General features: G+C 39.5%; 1 protein-coding gene across 8 annotated transcripts in view; it reads left to right on the top strand.

The window, feature by feature from the left end:
• Positions 1-25266, top strand: part of DLGAP1 (DLG associated protein 1) — a 908014-nt gene that overhangs the window by 427006 nt on the left and 455742 nt on the right. The gene's annotated exons all lie outside the window — the stretch shown is intronic.

The following is a 25266-nucleotide window of genomic DNA, read 5'->3' as shown; positions in this document are numbered from 1 at the left end:
TACTTGCTGAAGGAAGGAAGGAAGGAAGGAAGGAAGGAAGGAAGGAAGGAAGGAAAGAGAAAGAAAAGAAAAGAAAAGAAAAGAAAAGAAAAGAAAAGAAAAGAAAAGAAAAGAAAAGAAAAGCTAACCATCAGGGAACCGGGCTGACTCAGAAAAGTGTGCAACTCTCGATCCCTGAGTCATGAGTGTGAGCCCCATAATGTAGAGATGAAGGAAATAAATACTTAAAAAAAAAAAAAAAACGTAAAAAGGATGCTAACCATCACCTGAGCTTTCAGCAGATCATAATCTTCTTGCTGATGGAGGTTCTTGCCTCCATGTTTTGGCTGCTGACTGATCAGGGTGGTGGTTGCTGAAGTGTGGAGTCGCTGTGGCGATTCCTAAAATAGGACGAAGATCGACTCTGATAGCATTTTAGCTGCAGAACTTTTTTAAAAATTGGAGTTAATCCTCTCTAACCCTGTCACTGCCTTCTCAATTAACTTAAAGGAATATTCTAAATCCTTTGTTGTCATCCAGGAGTAGAGGCCAGCTCACGTAACCACTTTCTTTGCTCATTCATCGGAAGCAACTCCTCACGAGATGGCAGAAATTCAATCCCATCTTCAGGCTCTACTCCTAATTCTAGTTCTCTTGCTATTTCCACCACATCTGCAGTGACTTCCTCCACTGCAGTCTTGAACCTCTCATCCATGAGGGTTGGAATCACCTTCTTCCAAACTCCTGGTAATGTTGAATCCTTGCCAGAAGGTTTTCAATCGTCAGTGCCCAGATCTATCAGATCTGCCACTATCTATGGCAGCAATAACCTTATTAAATGTATTTCTCTAATATGAGGCTGGAGCGTCAAAATTGCTCCCTGATCCAGGGGCTGCAAGACCGGGTCTTGTGTCAGCAGGTGCGCAAACATTGTACATCTCCATCAGCGCTCTTGGGTGACTACATGTGTGGTCAGTGAGCAGTACTATTTTGAACAAGAATCTTTTTTTTCTGAGGAGCAGAGCTCAACAGTGGGCTTACATTTTTTGGTAAGCCATGTTGTAAAACAGATAGGCTAAATCTGCTCTGCCTGTGCTCTGAATGACAGCACAATTCTTAAGCACCCTACCGTGGGCCTTGACCTAAAATCACCAGCTGCATTAGCTTCTGACAGGAGAGTCGCCCTGTCCTTTGAAACCAGGCATTGGTTTCTCCTCTCTAGCTGTGAAAGTTCTAGATAGCAACTTCCCCTTTAGAAGGTTGTTTAGTGTAACCACCTCCACAAGTTCTCTTAGCGAGATCTCCTGGATAACTTCCTGCAGCTCCTACCTCAGCACCTGCTGCTTCAACTTGAGCTTTGATGTTGCAGAGATGGCTTCTTCCCTTAAACTTCATGAACCACCCTCGGTTAGGGCCTAACTCTCCAATTCCAGGAATGCTGAGAGAGGTTGAACCTAACTCTGGATTAGGCTTTGGCTTCCAGGACTGTTGTGGCTCGTTTCGTCTTCTACCCAGACCACTCAAACTTTCTCCACATCAGCAATAAGGCCGTTTCACTTTCTTATTATTCATGTGTTCACTGGAGTATAGCTCTTCAATTTCCTTCAAGAACTTTGCCTTCACATCTCAGCTGTCGGGCACTCAACGTGTCTTCCTAAGTTTAATCATCTCTAGCTTTTGACTGAAAGTGAAAGACACGCAACTCTTCCTTTCACTTGAACACTTATGCCAACTAATTACCCCACGATGGCCTCCAGCTTCGATAGTGTTGTGTCTCAGGGAATCGGAGAAGGGGGAGAGATGGGGAACAGTCAGTTTGGTAGAGCAGCCATACGGCATTTAAGTTCACTGTCTCATATGGGCAGTTTCTGGTTTCCCAAAGCAATTACAATAGGGACGTCAAAGATCACCATAGCAAATATAATAATAGTGAGAAGGTTTGGAATATTACAAGAATTACCAAGATGTGGCACAGATGCACGAAGTGAGCAAATGCTGCTGGGAGAATGGCACCACGAGACTTGCTGAACGGAGGACTGCCACAAACCTTGTTTGTAAAAAACACAGTATGGGTGAAGTGCGGTAAAGCGAAGCACGGTGAAACAAGCTATCCCTACGCACCCTGGAACTTATTCACCTTATAACCAAAAGTTTTCACCCTTTGCCCAACATCTCCCCGCTTCTCTCACCCTCTGGGACACCCATTGTGCTGTGTTGCCATGAGTTCATCTTTTCTAAATTCCACCTATAGGTAAAGTCCTACGGTATTTGTCTTTCTCTTATTTCACTGAGCACGACACTCTCAAGGTCCATCAACGTTGTTGCAAATGATAGGACTTTGTGCTTTTTTAAGGACTGAAAATATGCCGTTTTGTGTAGGTATTTATGACACATCCTCTATCCATTCGGTTGTTGATGGACTCTTAGGTTGTTTCTGTCTTGGCTGTTGCACATGGGGGTGCAGGTATCTTTTCAAGATCATAATTTCGTTTCCTTCAAATATATACCTAGAAGTAGAATTGCTGGATCATATGGCAGTTCTTTTGAGTGACAGTCATTCTTTCTTAAGTGGAAATAACTGTCTCTATCATGAGAACGTTAATCACACAGCCAAACTTGCGTGTGTTATTCTAAAATTCTCCGTTTCTAAGAATGAAGAGAAGCAGGAAAGAGCGAAACCAAGAGGGAATCCTTTTCAGCCACAAGCATGTTATTATCTGTGTCCTTCACTAGATCTTAAATTCCTCGAGGGAAGGTCCTCTTCATTCCTCCTCCAGTATCGAGGATAGTGACAGGCGCATTTCAACGGTTTTGTCATTTATTTGTCCCATGAGTGAATATGTAACAACTGGGCAAATGTTTCCTGGTGGCCTGGTGGTTGTCCGAGCATCAGGTGTAACACAGAAGAAATCATGGATGTCACTAAATGCTGGTTCTGCTCAGTGCAGTTCACAACAGATTATCGATGCCAGACAGTAAGGTAGTGACCTGGCCATCTGTACCCACTCACTCGTGGAATGAGCGGCTCCAGCACGGTTTGGAGGAGAAGCGCGGTTACAAGAGAACTGGTGGCCGTCACTCCCTTCCCATTTCCTGTAGCAGGCCTCATCAGCGTTTGTTCTTGTACTTTGAATAACCCAGTTTCCCACTTTATGCATTGGCCCAAGAGTCAGAAAAGTAGAACCCCTGAAAAGCAGAATAATGAGCGCTTGTGCTACCGGAAGGAAAAGCATATGGCAGTTATATAGGAACGGTGATCATTGTTTTTCCCCATCACTCGTCTTGGTTTGTCTGCCTTGCACAGCATAAGAATAATAATGCTTTTACAGAACAACTCAGAAAGTTAGAAAATGCTAGACATGAAAAATGACTTTTTGGCCAGATGTGGTACATCTTCAAGAAGCTATTTATATCCGACAGCTGTACCTGACTTTGAGAAACTTCATTTTTTAAAGAAAACTGTAGCATAATGAAGGACTCTACAGGTTTCTCCCCACAGAGTCTTTGGCAAGACTTTTGCTGCTCGGTTTTAAAGATAGTAACCTAAGAGAAGACGCAAACACTTTGTAAAGTTAGCTATTTTTGTTAATTTAACTATACTTGAAAAAATATAACTAGATGTGGGATTTTGTAAAGAGATGACAAGTTGATATATTCATTTTACATCATGCCTGGACATTTGTAGTTGTTAGTTCATCAAGTTCTCCTGAAAAATCCTAACGAGTGGCCCAGATAGAGGAAACCCTGCAGGATTTATTAGTAACTCCACTTTTAAATATGGGTTCTGTGCCAGTTAAGCAAGTGAATAGTCAAAAATTCCGAATTTGAATTCTTAGCTTACCATCAACAGAAGGATCGGCAGTGAAAAACAGAACCATAATAGAAGCAATAATAAAAAGCAAACTTAAGACAACCTAAGATTAAAATTAGGAAATAACTTCAAGGAATTCAACCTAAGAGAGTATTGACTCAGATTGGTATAGTTTATGTAATAAGCACGTATAAATCTGTGAGATAAGTCTATAATGACAGAATAGCAAACCAACACATCATCGCAAATTATCTCACTATGATGAAAATAATGTGTTATTGTGATTGTTATATTGAGTGCATGCATGAGCTAGGTGCTATGCTAAAGGTTTTAATGCATCATTCCATTTATTCTTCAACAAAGCCCTATTTCTATGCAATTACTACATTTTTTTTTATTGAATTAAACATTGCCACTACCAGTATTTCATACAAGAGGAAACAGAGGGGTGGTTTTAGTTCAAGATGAGTGTCTAGGAGGGTCCCGTACCTCCAGCTACATATGGAACGGTTTCTTAAGGGGGAAAATACTAGCTGAGCAACGCCTACACATTGGACGTATGAGAAAAGAACATCAAAGCAGGTAGGAAAGGCTCTACAACATCTTACTATAAACTCAACCCTGGCTCAGTGACCTACAGGCTTCTCCCTGAGGAGCAAAGGGTTTGAACAGCACATCGGGCACCCTAACTTTTAAGACATGCACCTGAGAGACCAAACATCCAGCACTGAAAGCCACAGGGACATGCATCCACAAGACCCACAAGGCAATCACAAAGTGAGAAGTAATCCCGAAGGGGATTTTGCTGACTCAACACTCCAAAACCCAGTGCCAAGATAGCCCACTGAGAAGTGCCCAGTCTTCCTTGAAAGACACTTATTTACTTATCTTAGGAGCAGGCATCTAATTTAACAGACATCTTGAAGCCTGCTGAAAGAGGGCGGAGTCCCCACTACCTCATTCCAGCTACCTGATAGCTCTTGGGAAGGAGCTGTATACTCGTCCAGCACCCCCATTTTTGCCACTGTCACCCAGGAGCCACCTCTAGATCGCCTAGTTTTGATGGACAGTGGGGCTTACACCTGAAGGTCCTACAGTGCGGTTACGAATGCAGAAATACTTCTTAACTGGCTATCCCACCCAAGGCACAGCCCAGAGATAGCAAACTGAAACATATCTAGGGGCTGACTACAATTCTCTCCAGAGACCTCAGAAGGTGGGCACTGCCCTCATGGTTTGCACTGCCCTGCCCGACATGGTTGTTGTCTCCATGAAAGGAGCTTGTCTGGTAGCCAGCCAGGCTTGTGTTCCAAGATTCAAAATGGGATTGTAGCAGGGTGCCTGGGTGGCTCAGTTGGTTAAGCATCTGATTTCAGCTCAGGTCATGATCTCACAGTTCATGAGTTCCAGCCCCGCATTGGGCTCTCTGTGGTGACAGCTCAGAGCCTGGAGCCTGCTTCAGATTCTGTGTCTCCCTCTCTCTCTGCCCCTCCCCCCATTTGCACTTTGTCTCTCAAAAATAAATAAACATTAAAAGAAAAAAATAAATTTGTCATCAATGGGATTATAGCAAAGAAAGAGAGTTCCTAATTGGATATCACCCAGGGCTCAGTGCAGAGGGAGCAGACAAATGCCTATCTACCAGTTTTTCCCTGAAACAAGTATATTTGCCTACATTAAAAGATGCTGGGGGCGCCCAGGTGGCTCAGCCAGTTAAGTGTCTGACTCTTGATTGTGGCTCAGGTCATTATCTCATGGTTCTTGAGATGGAGCTCCGTGTTGGACCCCGTGCTGACAGCAGGAAGCCTGCTTGGGATTCTCTCTGTCCCTCCCCTGCTTGTGCATATTCTCTCTCAAAATAAATAAATAATATATTTTTTTTTAAATAAAAGATGCAGACTGAGCTCCTCTTTTTTGGAACTCTGACTGACAGGTCTTCACACAATCTCGACTACTGGAAACCACTAAAAATATAATAGGCTGCTTAAACAATCAAAAAGGTTTGAGAGATAATGGAAAGCTAGCAGCTGAATAAGGTTCAACTCCTACACAAAGCCAATACTTCAGAAGTTGAAGGGGGGTGGCTGTTGTATCTAATGCACAGAAACCAAGATAAGAAATCAAGGTAAATGAAGAAACAGAGGAATATGCTCCAAAGAATAGAAAAAGTTAACGCACCAAAAAAAGTCCTTAATGAAATGGAGATGTGATGTACCTGATAAAGAGTTCAAAATAGTGATTATAAAGATGCTCACTAAACTCAGAAGACAAAATGGAGGACTACAGGGAGAACTTGAACCAAGACATAGGAAATATTTAAAAGTACCAAGTAGAAGTAACAGAGATGGAGAAATACAGTAACTTAACTAAAGAATACAATAGAGGAAATATATTACCTTAAAGAGGGGTCATTGAGGGCAGGAAAAAAAAAGGATGACAAAGAGTGAAGACAACTTAAGGATATATGAGAAAATATCAAGTAAGCCAGCATTCATTTTATAGTGGTCCCAGAAGGAGAAGGGAGAGAAAAGGGGACGTAAAACTTAATTGAAATAATGGCTGAAAACTTCCCTAACCTGGGGAAGGAAAGAGACATCCAGGTCCAGGAAGCCCAAAGACTTACAAATAAGATGACTCAGAGACCCACAAGACAAAGTAGAATTAAAATGGCAGAACTTAGAGGCAAGAGAAAAACTTGTCATATAAAAGGGACACACACACAACCCGCCCCACTGCCCCTTAAGATAGAAACTTTGCAGGCCAGAGGGGAGTGGAATAATATATTCAACAGGCTGAAAGAAAAAAAATGGCCAAATAAGAGTACCTAGCCAATTTATCCTTCACAAGGAGAAAGAGTTTTCCAGACAAGCAAAAGCTAAAGTAGTTGATCACCACTAGACTGTCTTTACAAGAAATGTTAAAGCACTTTTTTAAACTGAGAGAATGCTAATTAATAACGTGAAAACAGGGGCGCCTGGGTGGCTCAGTCGGTTAAGCGTCCGACTTCGGCTCAGGTCATGATCTCACGGTCCGTGAGTTCGAGCCCCGCTTCGGGCTCTGTGCTGACAGCTCAGAGCCTGGAGCCCGTTTCAGATTCTGTGTCTCCCTCTCTCTCTCTCTGCGCCTCCCCTGTTCATGCTCTGTCTCTCTCTGTCTCAAAAATAAATAAACGTTAAAAAAAAAAAATTAAAAAAAAAAATAACGTGAAAACATAAAAGTATAAATTTCATGGATAAATAGGAAATTTCAAAATAATCGATGTAAAGTTGGTGGATTAATCACTTATAAAGCTATTACAAAGGTTTAAAGTAGTAAAAGTAACTAATGAAAATAATTTGTTAAGGGATATACAAGATAGAAAGATGTAAATTGTGATGTCAAAAACAAAATGCTGGAGTAAAAATGTTGAGCTTTAAATGCATTTAGACTTAAGTTGTTATCAATTTAAAATAGAATGTTATCAATATATGTTGTTTATGTAAGCCTCCTGGGAACCACGAACAAAAAGCTTATAGTAAATATGCAAAAAGAGAAAGAAATGTAAGCATACCACTACAGAAACCATCAAATCACAAAGGAAGAGAGCAAGAGAAGGAGCAAGGGAATTTTTAAGACAGCCAGAAAACAATTTACAAAACAGCAATGAGTGCATATTTGTCAATTATTCTAAATGTAAATGGACTAAATTCTTTCATCAAAAAGTCATAGAGTGACCAAATAAAGACAAGACCCATCTATATGCTGTCTAGAAGAGACTCACTTCAGATATAAGGATACACACAAACTGAAAGCAAACGGAGGGAAAAAGTCCATGCAAATTGAAACCAAAAGAACAGGCAGCTCCACTTCTATCACGTAAAATAGGCATTCAGATAAAGAAGATCATTACATAATTATAACTGGGCCAATCCAGCAAGAGGATATACCATTGGTAAATATGCATCCAAAACAGGAGCAGCTATACATCAAAAGTAAATACTGACAGACATAAAGGGAGAAATAAAAAGCAATGCAATAATAGGGGAATTTAATCCCTCTCTTTCATCAATGGCTAGATCATTCAGACAGAAAAACAATAAGAAAACATTGATCTTAAGTGATATGTTAGACCAGATGGGCTTATGAAACATACAGAACATCTCATCTCAAAACGACAGGACACACATACTACTAAAGCACACATGGCACATTCTCCAGACTTGATATTTTAGGGTAAAAAACAAGTCTTAATAAATGAAAAAAAAAAAAAAACTGAAATCATCTCAAGCATCTATTCTGACCACAACGGCTAGCAATCAGTTTCAAGAAAACTAAAAAATTCACAAGTATGTGGAGATTAAACCACATGCTACTCAACAACCAATGAGCCAAAAAAGAAAAGAAGGAAATACAACATACCAAAACTTATGGGATGCAGAAAACAGTTCTAAGAGGGAAGTTCATAGCAATAAACAAAAAAAGATCCTAACTTTATGCCTCAAGGAACTAGAAAAGAACAAAATTCAAAGTTGGTAGATGGAGAGGATAAAAATCAGCGTAGAAATAAATGAAATAGAGACTAAACAGAAAATTGGAAACATCAATGAAATTAATAGTTGATTTTTTTGAAAAGATATACAAAATAGACAAATCTTCAGCTAGACTCCCCAATAAAAAAAAGAGGGGTCAAGTAAATATATTCAGAAGTGAAAAAGATGTTACAGCTGATACCAAAGACACATAACAGCTCATAATAGACTACTATGAAAAATTATAAATCAATGAAGTGGACAACCTCAAAGATATGTTTGAATTTTTAGAAACATACAATCTACCAAGACTGAATCATACAGAAGTAGAAATCTGAACAGACTGACTTTTATATGGATATTAAATCAGTAATTAAGAAACAAAATTCTAGGATCACATAACTTCAATAATGGATTCTACCAAACATTTAAAAAAAAAAAAAATGTCAAACTCTTGGAAAAACAGAAGAGGAAAGGAATCCAGCATTACTCTGATGTCAATGCCTGACAACAACACTAGTGAAGAAGAAAATTATAGGCCAGTATCCCTGATGAACATAATTTATGACAAAGGAACTAAGAACATACAAATGAAGAAGGATGTTTTTTCAATAAATGGTGTCAAGAAAACCAGATAGATAGATAGATAACAATAAAATAAAACTGGACCACTCTCTTACACTATACACAAAAATTAACTCAAAATGGATTAAAGAACATGGCTGGTAAGCAGGTTGCTAATGGTCTTGGTCACACTTTTTGGATCTGTCACCAAAACCAAAAATAATGAAGTTGGATTACGTTAAACTGAAGGGCTTCTGCACAGCAAAGAAAACCATCAACAGATGGTAAAGGAACCTACAGAATAGAAGATATTTGAAAATCATATATCTGATAAAGGGCTAATATCCAAAATATATAAAATAACTACTAACTCAACAGCAAATAACCCAAACAGTCCAATTAAAATATAGGCAGAGGATCTGAATAGACATTTTCCCAAAGAAGACCTACGGATGGTCAGCTGGTACACATTCATCAAAAATACAAAAATGCTGGTAAGGATGTTGAGAACAGGGAATTCTTGTGTATTTTGGTAGGAATGCAAATTGATGCAGCCACTATTGGAAAATAGTGTGAAATTTCCTCAAAAAAAAATTAAAAATAGAACTATCATCCAATCCAGCAACTCCACTTCTGGATAAATGAAAATGGAGGTAGGTTGAGATCACTAGGGTAGAGAATGAAAATCCTGAGCTCACCTCCTCCCACAGAAACATCAAAACTACAAAAACATATTTAACCCTTTGGAAATGACAGGTAAACGAGCAGAACAGCTCTTCCACAACTAAAGGTATAAAGATGAAGCCACATTGAGATGGGTAGGAGGAGCAGAGATGCAATCTAGTCAGGACCCTCCCCTGGCACAGAAAATCACAAGTGAGAGGGATAGCTCCAGCTCCGCTGGGGAGAGAAGGATTCAAGGTTCACATCAGGCCTTCCTATTCTGGGAACCTGCATTAAGAATATGAGCCCCTATAATTTTTTTTTAATATATGAAATTTACTGTCAAATTGGTTTCCATACAACACCCAGTGCTCATCCCAAAAGGTGCCCTCCTCAATACCCATCACCCACCCTGCCCTCCCTCCCACCCCCCATCAACCCGCAGTTTGTTCTCAGTTTTTAACAGTCTCTCATGCTTTGTGAGCCCCTATAATTTTTGAACATCAGTGAGGCTTAACTATGGGAGAGGGCTATAGAAAACTGAGACTCTGGTCTTAAAAAACCCATGCACAAACTCACTCTTAGACTCAGCACCGATGCCTCAGTTTATAAAGTTCCAGGGCCTTGTGTGAAAGACATTTACTAATTTTAGGGTGTGTTCTGGAGGGGCAGATCCATAGTAACTTTTCCCAGGAACAGGCACCATTTTTCTTCATCTGCTTCTATCCAGCTGGCCTAGCCCTGGCAGGCACCATTTCTGTCACTCTCCATTTACCTTAGTAGTACCACTCACTCTGCCCACCAGTGATCCTGCAGCTGTTGCAGCAAAAGGCACCACAGCCAGCCAGACTGGAGCCAGCCCTACCCACCGACATGCCTTTAGCTGCCCAGCCACAATAGGAGGGTGCATGCAGCCCACAGAGGACACCACGGGAACTCCTGGGTCTGTTGACCAAGGGGAATTGCACTTCTGGGCCACACAGGATACCTTCTACATTAGGCCAATCCTTTAACACCCGGAAATATAGCTGATCTACCTAATACACAGAAGCAACCACATAATGTCAGGCTAAATGAGGAGACCAAAGAATATGTTCCAAATGAAAAAAAAAAAAAAAAAAGACAACGTATTTTAAAAAGTAAATGAAATGGGGATAAGCAGTTTACCCAATACAGTTCAAAGTAGTGATCATAAAGATACTCGCCAAATTCAGAAGAATGAATGAACACAGTAAGAACTGCAAAAAAAGAAATTAAAAAAAAAATCAGACCTAAAGAATACAATAACCGAAATGACAAATACACTAGAAGGAATCAACAGCAGATTTGGTGATGCAGAACACATCAGCAATCTGGAAGACCAGGTATTGGAAATCACCCAAGCTGAACAACAAAAAGAAAAAAAAAAAAAAAAAACAAATTTTTTAAAATGAGGATAGTTTAAGTGGCCTTTGGAATAATAGCAAACATATCAACATTTGCATTATAGTAGTTCCCAAAGAAGAAAAGAAAGGGGCAAGTAAAGTTATTTTAAGAAATAATAGCTGAAAACTTTTCTAACTTAGAAGCACAGAGACATATGGCTCTGAGAAGCACAGAGATCCCCAAACAAGGTGAACCCAAAGAGATCCATACCAAAACATTTGATAGTTAAAATGTCAAAACTTAAACATGAATGGAGAATCATAAAACAGCAAAAGAAAAGCAACTATTTAATACAAGAGAACCCCCATAAGGCTATCAGCTAGCTGCTTTTTCAATAGAAACTGAATATATAAGGTGACTTCCTTCTGGACCACAAAGTGCTGAAAGGAAAAAACCTACAGCAAGAATACTCTGCCAAGTAAGGTTATCATTCAAAATTGGAGGACAGAGCTTTCCAGACAAAAGTTAAAAGAGTTCATCATCACTAAACCAGCCTTACAAGAAATGTTAAAGAGAATTATTTAAGCAGAAAGGGAGAAAATTATGAAAGAATAAATCTCACTGTTAAAAGCAAAATGTGGTAAAGGTAGTAGATCAACCACTTATTAAGCTAGGATAAAAGTTAAAAGACAAAAGCAGTAAAAATCAACTATATCTGTAATAACAGAATTAAAACATGTGAAATATGATGTCAAATACATAAAATATAGGGATGGAAAAATTAAAATGTGGTTATTTTTTAAGTTTATTTATTTTGAGAGAGAGCTGTGCATGCATGCACGTGGGGAAGGGGCAGAGAGAGAATCCCAAGCATGCTCTGCACTGTCAGCACAGAGCCCAGTGCAAGTTCAAACTCACAAACTGTGAGATCATGACCTGAGCCAAAGTCGGATACTTAACCGAGTCACCCAGGCATCACAAAAATGTATTTATTTTTAATGTGTTCAAACTTGAGCAACCAATAACTTAAAATAGACTGCTATATCCTTAGCAGTTACATATGAACTTTGTAGTAACCACAAACCCAAAATAGTTACACAATAAGTAGAAAGTAATCCAAACATAATACTAAAGAAAATCATAAAATCACCAAAGAAGAGAGCAAGAGAAGAAAGGAACAGAGAAGAACAAACAGAAGCAATTAACAAAATGACAATAAATACATACCTATCAATGATTACTACAAATGTAAGTGGAATAAATTCTCTAATTAAAGGGTATAGGGTAGCTGAATGGATTAAAAAAATGTAACACCCATATTATTCTGCCTGTAAAAGACTTGTATCAGACCTAATAGCACCTACAGACTGAAAATAAAGGGGTGGAAAAAGATATTCCATGCAAATGGAAACAAACAAAAAAGTGATAGCATATCAGACAAAATAAACTTTAAAATAAAGACAAAGAAAAACAAATACCATATGATTTCACTCATACGTGAAATTTAAGAAACAAACAAGCAACGAGAGAAAAAAGGAGAGAGAGAGGCAAACCAAGAAACAGATTCTTAACTATAGAGGACTGATGTTTGCCATGGGTTGAATAGGTGATGGGGATTAAGGAGTGTACTTGTGAACACCAGGTGATGTAAGGAAGTGTTGACTTGCTTTTGTGCATCTGAAGCTAACATTACACTGTGTGTTGACTAACTGGAATTTAAATTAAAACTTTTTTTAAAAAGACAAATAAAGCAGGGCACCTGGGTGGCTCAATCAGTTAAGTGTCCGACTTTGGCTCAGGCCATGAATTCATGTTTTGTGAGTTTGAGCCCTGTGTTCGGCTCTGTGCTGACAGCTCAGAGCATGGAGCCTGCTTCAGATTCTGTCTCCCTCTCTCTCTGTTCCTCCCCTGCTCATACTCTGTCTCTCTCTTTGTCAAAAATAAATAAAGATTAAAACCGTTTTTAAAAAAAAGATAAATAAAACAAAGATTGTAAAAAGAAAAAAAGTAGGGCATTACTTAATAAAGTGATCATTCCAACACACTCTAAATAATTTACAAATATGTATGCATTCATCATAAGAGCACCTAATTTCTTTTTTCTGTCTTATCTTTATTATTTTTTTTCAATATATGTTTATTGTCAAATTGGTTTCCATACAACACCCAGTGCTCATCCCAAAAGGTGCCCTCCTCAATGTCCATCACCCACCCTCCCCTCCCTCCCACCCCCCATCAACCCTCAGTTTGTTCTCAGTTTTTAACAGTCTCTTATGCTTTGGCTCTCTCCCACTCTAACCTCTTTTTTTTTTTCCTTCCCCTCCCCCATGGGTTTCTGTTAAGTTTCTCAGGATCCACCTAAGAGTGAAACTATATGGTATCTGTCTTTCTCTGCATGGCTTATTTTACTTAGCATCACACTCTCCAGTTCCATCCATGTTGCTACAAAGGGCCGTATTTCATTCTTTCTCATTGCCACGTAGTACTCCATTGTGTATATAAACCACAATTTCTTTATCCATTCATCAGTTGATGGACATTTAGGCTCTTTCCATAATTTGGCTATTGTTGAGAGTGAAGAGCACCTAATTTCTGAAGAGTATCAATTTCTGTATGTCTGTTAGAATTTGCTACTAATACAATAATAGGAGGGAATTTTAACACCCCATTTACGTTAATGGAGAGATCATGTGGACAGAAAATCAGTAACAAACAGTGGCCTTGAATGACACATTAAGACCAGATAGGCTCAATATATAACTACAGAATATTCCATTTAAAACAACAGACAATACATCTTTTTGAGTGTGCATGGAACGTTCTCTAGGATAGATAGCTTGTTAGGCCACAAAACATGTCTCAATAAATTTAAGATAGAAATAATATCAAGCATCTTTTATAACCACAACAATATGAAAGTAAATCAAGTACAAGGAAAAAACCACAAACATGTGGAGATCAAACAACATGCTACTAAACAACTAAGGGATCAATGAAGAAAGCAAAAAGGAAATCAAAATTACCTTAAAACAAATGGAAACACAATGCTTCAAAATCAATGGGACTCAGCAAAAGCATTTAAAAAAAATTTTTTTTAATGTTTATTTATTTTTGAGACAGAGAGAGACAGAGCATGAACAGGGGAGGGTCAGAGAGAGGGAGACACAGAATCCAAAACAGGCTCCAGGCTCTGAGCTGTCAGCACAGAGCCTGACGCGGGGCTCAAACTCACGGACCGTGAGATCATGACCTGAGCCGAAGTTGGCCGCCTAACCGACTGAGCCACCCAGGCGCCCCAGCAAAAGCATTTTTAAGAGGGAAGTTTATAGTGATACAGGCTTACCTAAAGAAACAAAAATCTCAAAAAATCTAATCTTAAACCTAAAGGAATATAAAAAGAACAACAAAGTCCAAAGTTAGTAGAAGGAAGGAAATAATAAAGATCAAAGCAAAAATAAATGAAATAGACACTGATAAATAAATAGAAAAGATCGATGAAACAAGGAGCCAGCTCTTTGGGGAAATAAACAAAAATGGTAATTTTAGCCAGACTCATCAAGATAAAAGGAGACAGGATCCAAATATATAAAATCAGAAAAAGAAGTTATAACCAACACCACAAAAATACAAAGGATTATAGGAGACTACTATGGACAAATATATACCAACAAATTAGACAGTCTAGAAGAAATGAATAAATACATAGAAATATACAGTCTTCCAAAACTGAATCAGGAAGAAATAGAAAATCTGAACAAATTGATTACTAGTAATGAAATTGAATTAGTAATCCAGAAACTCCCAACAAACAAAAGTCCAGGACCAGACCACTTCACAGGTGAATTCTACCAGCCATTTAAAGAATGAAATAGTGATCTCCCTCAAATTATTCCAAAAACTGGAAGATGAAGGAATGCTTCCAAATTCATTCTATGAGGTCATCATTAACCTGGTTAACAAAGACACTACAAATATATATATATATATATATATATATATATATATATATATATATATATACATATATATATATGTCACTATAAATATATATATATGTGTGTGTGTATATATATACACACAAATATATATATATTTTATATATATATGTATATATAATATATATATTATATATAATATATATATAATATGTATATATATAATATATATATTATATATAATATATATATAATATGTATATATTATATATATATATACACAATATATATATATAATATGTATATATAATATATATATATACATATTATATATATAAACAATCCAATATCCCTGATGAACAGAGATGCAAAATTCTCAACAAAATATTAGGAAACCAAATTAAACAATACATTAAAACAAACAAATTAAACAATAAATTAAAACAAACAAAAAAATATATACACACAAATATATATATTATATATAATATATATATAATATGTATATATAATATATATATTATATATACATATTATATATATATAAACAATCCAATATCCCTGATGAACAGAGATGCAAAATTCTCAACAAAATATTAGGAAACCAAATTAAACAATACATTAAAACGATCATACACCATAATCAAGGAAGGTTGTTCCAGGGATACAAGCATGGTTCAATATCCACAAATGCATTAACATGATATACCACTTGAATAAGGCAAAAGATAAAAACAATGTGATCATCTCAATAGATTCAGAAAAAGCATTTGACAAAATTCCACATTCACTTTTTGAATATTTATTGATTTTGGGGGGAAAGAGCTTGTGAGCAGAGGAGGGGCAGAGAGAGAGGGAGACAGAGGGTATGAAGCAGGCTCTACACTCACAGCACAGAGCCCCGTACGGGACTTGTACTCATGAACCGAGCCAAAGTCACTCAACCAACTGAGCCACCCAGGCACACTCAACATCCATTTATGATAAAAACTCTAACAAAATAGGTATAGCAGGACCATAATTCAACACAATAAATGCCATGTATGACAATTCCCTAGCTAATATCATCCTCAACAATGAAAAGCTCAAAGTTTTTTTTTCTAAAATGAGGAACAAGAAATGATGCCCACTCTCACCACTTTTATTTAACACAGTACAGGAAGTCCTACCCATAGCAATCAGACAAGAAAAAGAGATAGAAGGCATCCCAATTGGTGAGGAAGAAGCAAAACTGTCACTATTTGCAGATAACCTGATACTATATATAGAAAACCCTGAAGACTTCACCCAGAAACTATGAAAATCAATAGATTCAGTAAAGCTACAAGATACAAAATTAATATACATAAATCTATTGTTTATATTAGTATATAGCCACTAATAATCAGAAAAAGAAATGAAGGAAACAATGTCATTTACAACGGCATCAAAGAGAATAAAATACTAGGAACAAATTTAACCAAGAAAATGAAAAACCTATATTCTGAAAACTGTAAGACAATGATAAAAGAATATGAAGATGACACAAATGGACAGATCTACTGTGCTCATAGACTAGAATAATGAATATTGTTAAAATGTCAATTCTACCTAAAGCAATCTACAGAGTCAGTGAAATCCCTATGTAAAATACCAATGGCATTTTTCAGAGAACTAGAACAAACGGTCCTAACCTTTGTAAGGAACTACAGAAGACCTCAAACAGTTAAAGCAACCTTGAGAAAGAACAAAGCTAGAGGTATCACAATCCTTGGATTCAAACTATACTATGAAGCTGTAGTAATCAAAACAGTATGGTACTGGCACAGAAATAGACATATAGATGAATGCAACAGTATAGAGAGTTCAGAAATAAACCCACCCTTATACAATTCATTAATCTCTGACACAGGAGGCAAGAACATGCAATGGGGAACATATATTCTCCTCAATAAATAGTGTTAGGAAAACTGACAGCTACATACAAAAGAACAAAATGGGACTACTCTCTTACACCACATACAAATTAAACTCAAAATGGATTAAAGGCCTGAAACCGTGAAACTCCTAAAAGAAAACATAGGCTGTGGTGCTTGGGTGGCTCAGTTGGGAAATCATCAGACTCTTGATTTCAGGGCAGGTCTCTTGATCTCCTGGTCAGGAGATTGCACCCTGTGTCGGGCTCCACACTGAGCATGGAGTCTGCTTGGGCTTCTTTATCTCCCTCTTTCTCTTTCCCTCTCAAAATAAATAAATAAACATTTTTTTAAAGAAACATTTTTTTTAAGAGAAAAAGAAAAGATAGGCAGTAAACTCTTGGATATCAGCCTTAGCAATATTTTTTTTTGAATCTGTCTCCTCAGGCAAGGGCAACGAAAACAAAATAAACAATTGGGACTACATCATTCTAAAAAGCTTTTGTACAGCAAAGGAAACTATCAAAAGAATGAAGAGAAAACCTACTGAATGGGGAAAGATATTTGCAATCAATATATCCAGCAGGGGGTTAATATCCAAAGTATACCTATAAAGAACTCCTACAACTCAACATCAAAATTACAAGCAATCTAATTAAAAAATGGGCAGAGGGCCTGAATAGACATTTTTCCAAAGAAAACCTACAAATGCACAACAGACTCATGAAAATATGCCTGCCATCTCTCATCATCGGGGAAAGGGAAATCAAAATCATAATGAGGCATCACCTCATATCAAGCCAAATGGTTAATATCAAAAAGACAAAAATAATAATGTGTTGGCAATACGTGGAGAAAGGGGAACCCTTGTGTATTGTTGGTAGAGATGTAAATGGGTACAGCCACTTTGGAAAACAGTTTGGAGGTTCCTCAAAAAATTAAAAATAAACTACCATATGATCCACAATTCTACTTCTGGGTATATACGGGGGGAAAATGAAAACACCAGTTCTAATAAATATATGCACTCCTGTGTTTATTGCCACATTATTTATAATAGCCAAGATATGGAAGCAACCTTAGTGTCCACTGTTAAATGAATGGATAAAAAAGATGTCGTGTGTATGAATACACACACACACAAAATGGACTATTACCCCCCAAAAAAGAACAAAATCGTGCCATTTGGAACTACATGGATAGACCTGGAAAATATCACGTTAAGTGAGCTGAGTCAAAGACAAATCCTATGATTTCACTTGTTTGTGGGATCCAAAATACAAAACTATGGTAGCTCATGAATACATAGTACAACCAGGTGCCTACCAGTCTGGATGTCGTAGGCAAATGGGTTAAGTGGGTAAAGGGGAAGTACAAACTTCCAGTTATAACTTAAGTCACCATGAGGGTATAAAGTACAGCATAGAAAATGTCATCAATGTTCTCATTAAAAAGTTTTGGATGGTGACAAATGGGAAGCATATTTGTAGTGATCACTTCATAATGTATATAAACATTGAATCACTGACTGTATTGTATGCCTGAATCAAATACAGCATTTGTATCAACTATAATTTTTTAAATGAAAAGTGAAATAAAAACACTAACTCAAGAAGATACATGCACCTTCATGTATATTATTGCAGCATTATTTACAATAGCCAAGATATGGCATATTGGATGAATAGATAAAGTGACATACATATAAAATATTCCGTATGATTAATGGAACATTATTCAGCCACAAGAATAGATGCAGTCTTGCCATTTGCCACAACAGGAATGAAACTTGAGGATATTATGCTAAGTGAATTTAGTCAGAGAGAGGCAAATACCTTATGCCACTTATATGTGGAGTTAAAAAAAAAAAAAACAATTCCTGGAACAGATTGTTGCTTGCCAGAGGCAGTGGGCTGGGGAGGTGAGTGAACTGTATAAACTTCTAGTTATAAAATAAGTCCTAAAGATCATGTACAACACAGTGGCTATAGTTAATAACACTATATTGTATTGTGAAAGTTGCCAGAAGAGTAAATTTTAAAAATTCTCATCCCCTAAAAGAGAAATGTGTAACTCTAGGTGGTAATGGATCTTAACTAGATTTACTGTGGTGATCATTTTGCAACATATACAAATATCAAATCATTACGTTGTATGCCTGAAACTAATAAAACGTTATATTTCAATTATATCTCAATTTAAAAAACCAATAAAGAGGTAACAGAGTTACCACTTTTTCAGGGGTATATAATTCGAGAGGGTTGATAATAGTAATCATCAACATTTTAACTTATTACAACTACTTCTGCAGCTGTGACTGTAAAAATTTTTTAAAACTCCACAGCTGGAATAGCATTCTTATAGTATACCCCATTTTCATTAAGGAACTGAATTAACTCTATGCTAGTTGGTGGGACTAGAATAGCATTTTTCTGGGGGCTGGAGAAGAGCGTTAATGAAGAAATCACAACTGACAAGGGTCACTCCCATGGAGAGAAGGGAATGCTAGAATCCAGGTGCTTCTTGGACATTCTGTAATAGAATATTGGAAGAAATTCATTTTCTGTCTTTTCAAATACATGTTAGCCCTGCTCTTACCCTAGAAGACAAAAAGGGTACAGGGGCTTTGTTGGTCCCCAAGAGTTGCTATTTTCCCTTTCTCCAAAATGGCAAGAGACAAATACACTTCTCGATAAAGTGAAAATGTGTCAAGAATTCACTCTGTATGATTAGGCATTAAAGATGGGACAAAAGGAATTAGTAGTAACCACACACAGGTGAGTCAGGTAACATTTCTTGGCCTCAAGGCTCACACAGTCGAGCTGAAGGGACAGAGTTGCACAGGGATGCTGGTGTAATCAGTGAGAACTAGGCATGTAGGACTACAGACCCACAGCAAAGAAAACAATGGTCTCTTGTCTAGAAGCCCAGGGAAGGTATCATGCAGAGACTACATGGAAACCAATCCAAAAAGATGAGTGAGGCTCTTCTGGATGAAAAAAGTGGCAAGGTGTTCTAGAGGGAGGTACTTTGAGGGCATACTGATGTGAGAGAGGCAAGTCTTATTCTCAAAGAATACCTAAATGGTGGGAACACCTGGGGGCATCTGTGTGGCTCAGCCAGTTGAGCGTTCTACTTCAGGTTAGGTCATGATCTCACGGTTCATGGGTTCAAGCCCTGCATGGGGCTTGCTTCAGATTCTGTGTCTCCCTCTTTCTCTCCCTGCCCCTCCCCCACTCACGCTCATTCTCTCTCAAAAATTAAATGAACACTTAAAAATTTTTAAAAATTGGTGGCAGCATCTGCTCTGGAAAGAATGACTGGAGAGGAATGCTAAAACAAAAGATGGGACCCAGATATTAAAGTGCTTTGTGCACCACATTAATTGTTGGTTACCTGTGGTCATTGGGTACCATTGCGAGCTTCTAAGTAAAGCTCTAATACAATTATTAAAAAAAAAAAATTAACACTGCCATAGAAGGAAGACAGACTGAAAAGAGAAGAATGGGGTGATATGGGGGGCGGGGGTTGCCGTCCCCCACCTCAGGCCACCCTGCAATGCTGCCAGAATATTCTCTACAGCAGCAGTGGTGCTGGCTCTGTGTTCAATGCCCACCAAATCACAGGTCTGATACTCACACCCTGAAGGTAGGCCTGTTTCACCACATGCTAGCATCTTGAGCCACAGAGCCCATCTCTGAGATGTTGCCCCACTCCCACTATACATACTTCATTAGCTGTGTTGTCTTGAGAAACCATTTAACTTGTACAAACAGTTAATTTTTAAAATCTATAAAATAGGAAAAGTCCAACCAACGGAATGGGAAAAGATATTTGCAAATGACATATCGGACAAAGGGCTAGTATCCAAAATCTATAAAGAGCTCACCAAACTCCACACCCGAAAAACAAATCACCCAGTGAAGAAATGGGCAGAAAACATGAATAGACACTTCTCTAAAGAAGACATCCAAATGGCCAACAGGCACATGAGAAGATGCTCAACGTCACTCTTTATCAGGGAAATACAAATCAAAACCACACTCAGATATCACCTCACGCCAGTCAGAGTGGCCAAAATGAACAAATCAGGAGACTATAGATGCTGGAGAGGATGTGGAGAAACGGGAACCCTCTTGCACTGTTGGTGGGAATGCAAACTGGTGCAGCCGCTCTGGAAAGCAGTGTGGAGGTTCCTCAGAAAATTAAAAATAGACCTACCCTATGACCCAGCAATAGCACTGCTAGGAATTTACCCAAGGGATACAGGAGTACTGATGCATAGGGGCACTTGTACCCCAATGTTTATAGCAGCACTCTCAACAATAGCCAAATTATGGAAAGAGCCTAAATGTCCATCAACTGATGAATGGATAAAGAAATCGTGGTTTATATACACAATGGAGTACTACAAGGCAATGAGAAAGAACGAAATATGGCCCTTTGTAGCAATATGGATGGAACTGGAGAGTGTGATGCTAAGTGAAATAAGCCATACAGAGAAAGACAGATACCATATGGTTTCACTCTTATGTGGATACAGAAACCCATGGGGGAGGGGAAGGGGGAAAAAAAAAAAAAGAGGTTAGAGTGGGAGAGAGCCAAAGCATAAGAGACTGTTAAAAACTGCAAACAAACTGAGGGTTGATGGGGGGTGGGAGGGAGGGGAGGGTGGGTGATGGGCATTGAGGAGGGCACCTTTTGGGATGAGCACTGGGTGTTGTATGGAAACCAATTTGACAATAAAATTCATATATTGAAAAAAAAATAAAATAAAATAAAATAATAGGAAAAGTCCTAACATATTCCTCAGTTATTTGGAGCATTAACATTTATGAACGTGTTTTACAAGTTGTAAAATGAATTACATTCACTAATATAGCGTAGGCCGATTAAGTAGGGATTTCCAAAAGAACCATGACTTAAAAGGATATCCTGGAGACAGAATCACAATCCCTGGATCTGAGGAGGAAGCTCACGACATGGGGGTTAAGGCACAAACTCTGGTACCAGCCCAGTGAGTTTAACCCTGGCTCTGACATTCACTTGCCCAGGATCCAAAGCCAGTTCACTGAACTCTCTGTGCATTTGTGTCATCTCTAAAATGGGGGCGCCTGGGTGGCGCAGTCGGTTAAGCGGCCGACTTCAGCCAGGTCACGATCTCGCGGTCCGTGAGTTCGAGCCCCGCGTCAGGCTCTGGGCTGACGGCTCGGAGCCTGGAGCCTGTTTCCAATTCTGTGTCTCCCTCTCTCTCTGCCCCTCCCCCGTTCATGCTCTGTGTCTCTCTGTCCCAAAAATAAATAAAAAACATTGAAAAAAAAAATTTTAAAAAATAAAAAAATAAAAAAAAAATAAAATGGAATTTAAAATACCCACCCCTAGGGTTACATAAGGCTAAATGAGTTCACGTAGTAAAGAACTATCCCTGGCCAAGAGTGACTGCTTGATAAGGGGTAGCAATCTTCGTTTTGACGTTATTTAAATTCAGGGTTTTGATCATTATCTTTACTATCATGGATGTCTGTCCACAGCCATCCAAGTCCTAATCCCTAGAACCAATGAATATGGGACATGATATTACATGAATATTACATGATTCAAAGGACTGTGAGGATTGCAGCTGGAATTAAGGTTCCTAGTCAGCTGACTTTAAAATAGGGAGATGATTCTGGATTTTCTAGGTTAGCCTAGTTTAATTACATAAGTCCTTTAAAACAGGATTTGATAGGTGAGAGGTGGAGAAAGATTTGGCCTGTCATTGCTGGCTTTTTAGGTGAAAGAAAGGGACCCAGAGCATAATGAGACTCTTATGCACAGGGGAGCAAGAAGCTATAAGGTACTCCCTATTTCCAATAAATGTGCAAAATAAAAATGTAAACAAAATAACAAGGGAACTTAAACTGAGTTCCTTGAGGGATTCAATTATGCACTCGCTCCCTAAAGACTTTAAATAAAACCTTAAGTATGAATACTTTTTTTTCTTAGTTTATTTATTTATTTTGATAGAAATCAAGTGTAAGAGGGAGAGGGACAGAGAGAGAGAGAGAGAGAGAGAGAGAATCAGAAGCAGGCTCCACACACTGTCAGCATGGAACCTGATGCGGGGTTCAATCCCATGAACTATGAGATCATGAGCTGAGCCAAAACCAGCAGTCCACCACTTAATCAACTGAGGCACTCACAGGCACCCTCAAGTATGAAGACTTTAAGCACTAAGGAGCAGGTGGCATTTAAGCAGGGCCATGCATTCGTAGGGGAGGAAAGACTCTGTCAATTCTCCTAGGTTCAGTAGCTGGGTCTATGAAATAAACGACTAGGCAATTTAATAGGACAAAAGGTGTACAAATGCATTAATGTTTAATGTTACATGTCTGGGGTCATTGCAGGAAAAAAAAAATGAATACCCTGAAAAGATGTGAGATTTGAGAACTGATGTATTGATAGGGAAGGCAGGGAGATAGAGGAGGTGTAGATGACTTAAGTGGTCATAAATGATGTTTAGGAAGAAGAACGGGCCCTCAGAAGGGTAGATGGGAGGTACGATAATGTGTGACCAAGTTTGTCTGGGTGGAGTGTCCACTTCTAGTCTTTTCTCCTGTGATAAGAATCGGGTTTTCCTGATGATGAAACTCCAGGGAAAGAATTGATGTCACTTGAGTTCCTTTTTTGGAAGATCTGCCTTAGGCAGGTAAGGCAGGTTCAGAGAGAGCCTCCGCAAAAGAGGCATAGTTTAAGATGGCATATTCTGCCACCCTTCGGGTTCAAGAAACAATTCTCAATCCCTGAAAGAGTCGAAGAGGAATATGGCCTGGTGTTGGCCTTCAGTGCTTGAAGGAAGAATTTAGGGCTTTGAGAAGAGGAGAAGCACTAGCTGCTGAGTGGAGCACAGGCTCAGAGCAAGAGGTGTTGTGATATGTGTGAAGAATGGTTATTGTGGATCTGACCAGCCTGCACAAGGCGAAGGTTCATGAGCGTGACCAGTAAGAGACTAAGTCGGTCCTCAAATCTGGCTGTACCTCAGAAACCCCAAAGGGAACATTATTGAATCATCTGCTTTACAAGTGGTTCCTGGATATTTGTGTTAAGAACAAAGTGGCCAAATACAATGGTCAGTGGATCCAGATGCACAACCAGGGTTGAGGACGGCTGAAACAGGTCAGACAATGGAAACTGGATTATAGAGACTGTCAATTTCAGATTACGTGAAACCAGTGAGCAGACTGCTGTGGACCAGGTATGATGGAGTGGCTCCCTATCCAAGGGACTAAGTATGGATGGATAGGAAGAATTGAAAGACACAGGTGCCCTGGTGAGCATGGTGAATGGATACAAGGGAAGGAGTATGCAAACAGGGGTCAGCTCTATTGTAAACTCCTGAGGACACACCCACATTCACTGCCCAAGCCAGAGTGGCCAACACCTCAACTCACGCAACATGAGAACTGGACAGATATTTGTTGACTAAAGAACTGAACAAATATATGAAAACAATCTGGAAAGCCGGAAGCTGCAGAATATGGTATGCCCAAGTGCGATAGGGAAACTCAGGAGGATAAACGTTTAAGAAAAGGTGTAAATTCAGTTTCAGACTTACTAAGTTCAAGTAAACTGTCATGAGGAGAGAGGGAAGATGGCGGCGTAGGAGGACGCTGGGCTCCCCGCGCGTCCTGCCGATCACTTAGATTCCACCTACACCTGCCTAAAGAACCCAGAAAACCGCCAGAGGATTAGCAGAACGGACTCTCCGGAGCCAAGCACAGACGAGAGGCCCACGGAAGAGGGTAGGAAGGGCGGCGAGGCGGTGCGCGCTCCACGGACTGGCGGGAGGGAGCCGGGGCGGAGGGGCGGCTCGCCGGCCAAGCAGAGTCCCCGAGTCTGGCTGGCAAAAGCGGAGGGGCCGGACGGACTGTGTTCCGACAGAAAGCGCGACTTAGCGTCTGGGAGGTCATAAGTGAACAGCTCTGCTCAGAAAGCGGGAAAGCTGGAGGACAAAGGGAGGGAGAGCTGCTGAGCCCCCGCACGGCAGAGCTCAGCTTGGCGGGGAACAAAGGCGCTCGCCAGCGCCATCTCCCCTGCCCATCCCCCAGCCAAAATCCCAAAGGGAACCAGTTCCTGCCAGGGAACTTGCTCGCTCCACGCAAACACCCAACTCTGTGCTTCTGCGGAGCCAAACCTCCGGCAGCGGATCTGACTCCCTCCCGCTGCCACAGGGCCCCTCCTGAAGTGGATCACCTAAGGAGAAGCGAGCTAAGCCTGCTTCTCCTGCCCCATGCACCTTGCCTACCCACCCCAGCTAATACGCCAGATCCCCAGCACCACAAGCCTGGCAGTGTGCAAGTAGCCCAGACGGGTCACGCCACCCCACAGGGAATCCCGCCCCTAGGAGAGGGGAAGAGAAGGCACACACCAGTCTGACTGTGGCCCCAGCGGTGGGCTGGGGGCAGACATCAGGTCGGACTGCGGCCCCGCCCACCAACTCCAGTTATACACCACAGCACGGGGGAAGTGCCCTGCGGGTCCTCACCACTCCAGGGACTATCCAAAAT

This window comes from Neofelis nebulosa, chromosome 11 (genome assembly GCF_028018385.1).
Source record: "Neofelis nebulosa isolate mNeoNeb1 chromosome 11, mNeoNeb1.pri, whole genome shotgun sequence".
NCBI classification, from domain to species: domain Eukaryota; kingdom Metazoa; phylum Chordata; class Mammalia; order Carnivora; family Felidae; genus Neofelis; species Neofelis nebulosa.
The sequence above is the reverse complement of the archived record's forward strand: the minus strand, read 5'-3'. Positions and strand labels throughout refer to the sequence as shown.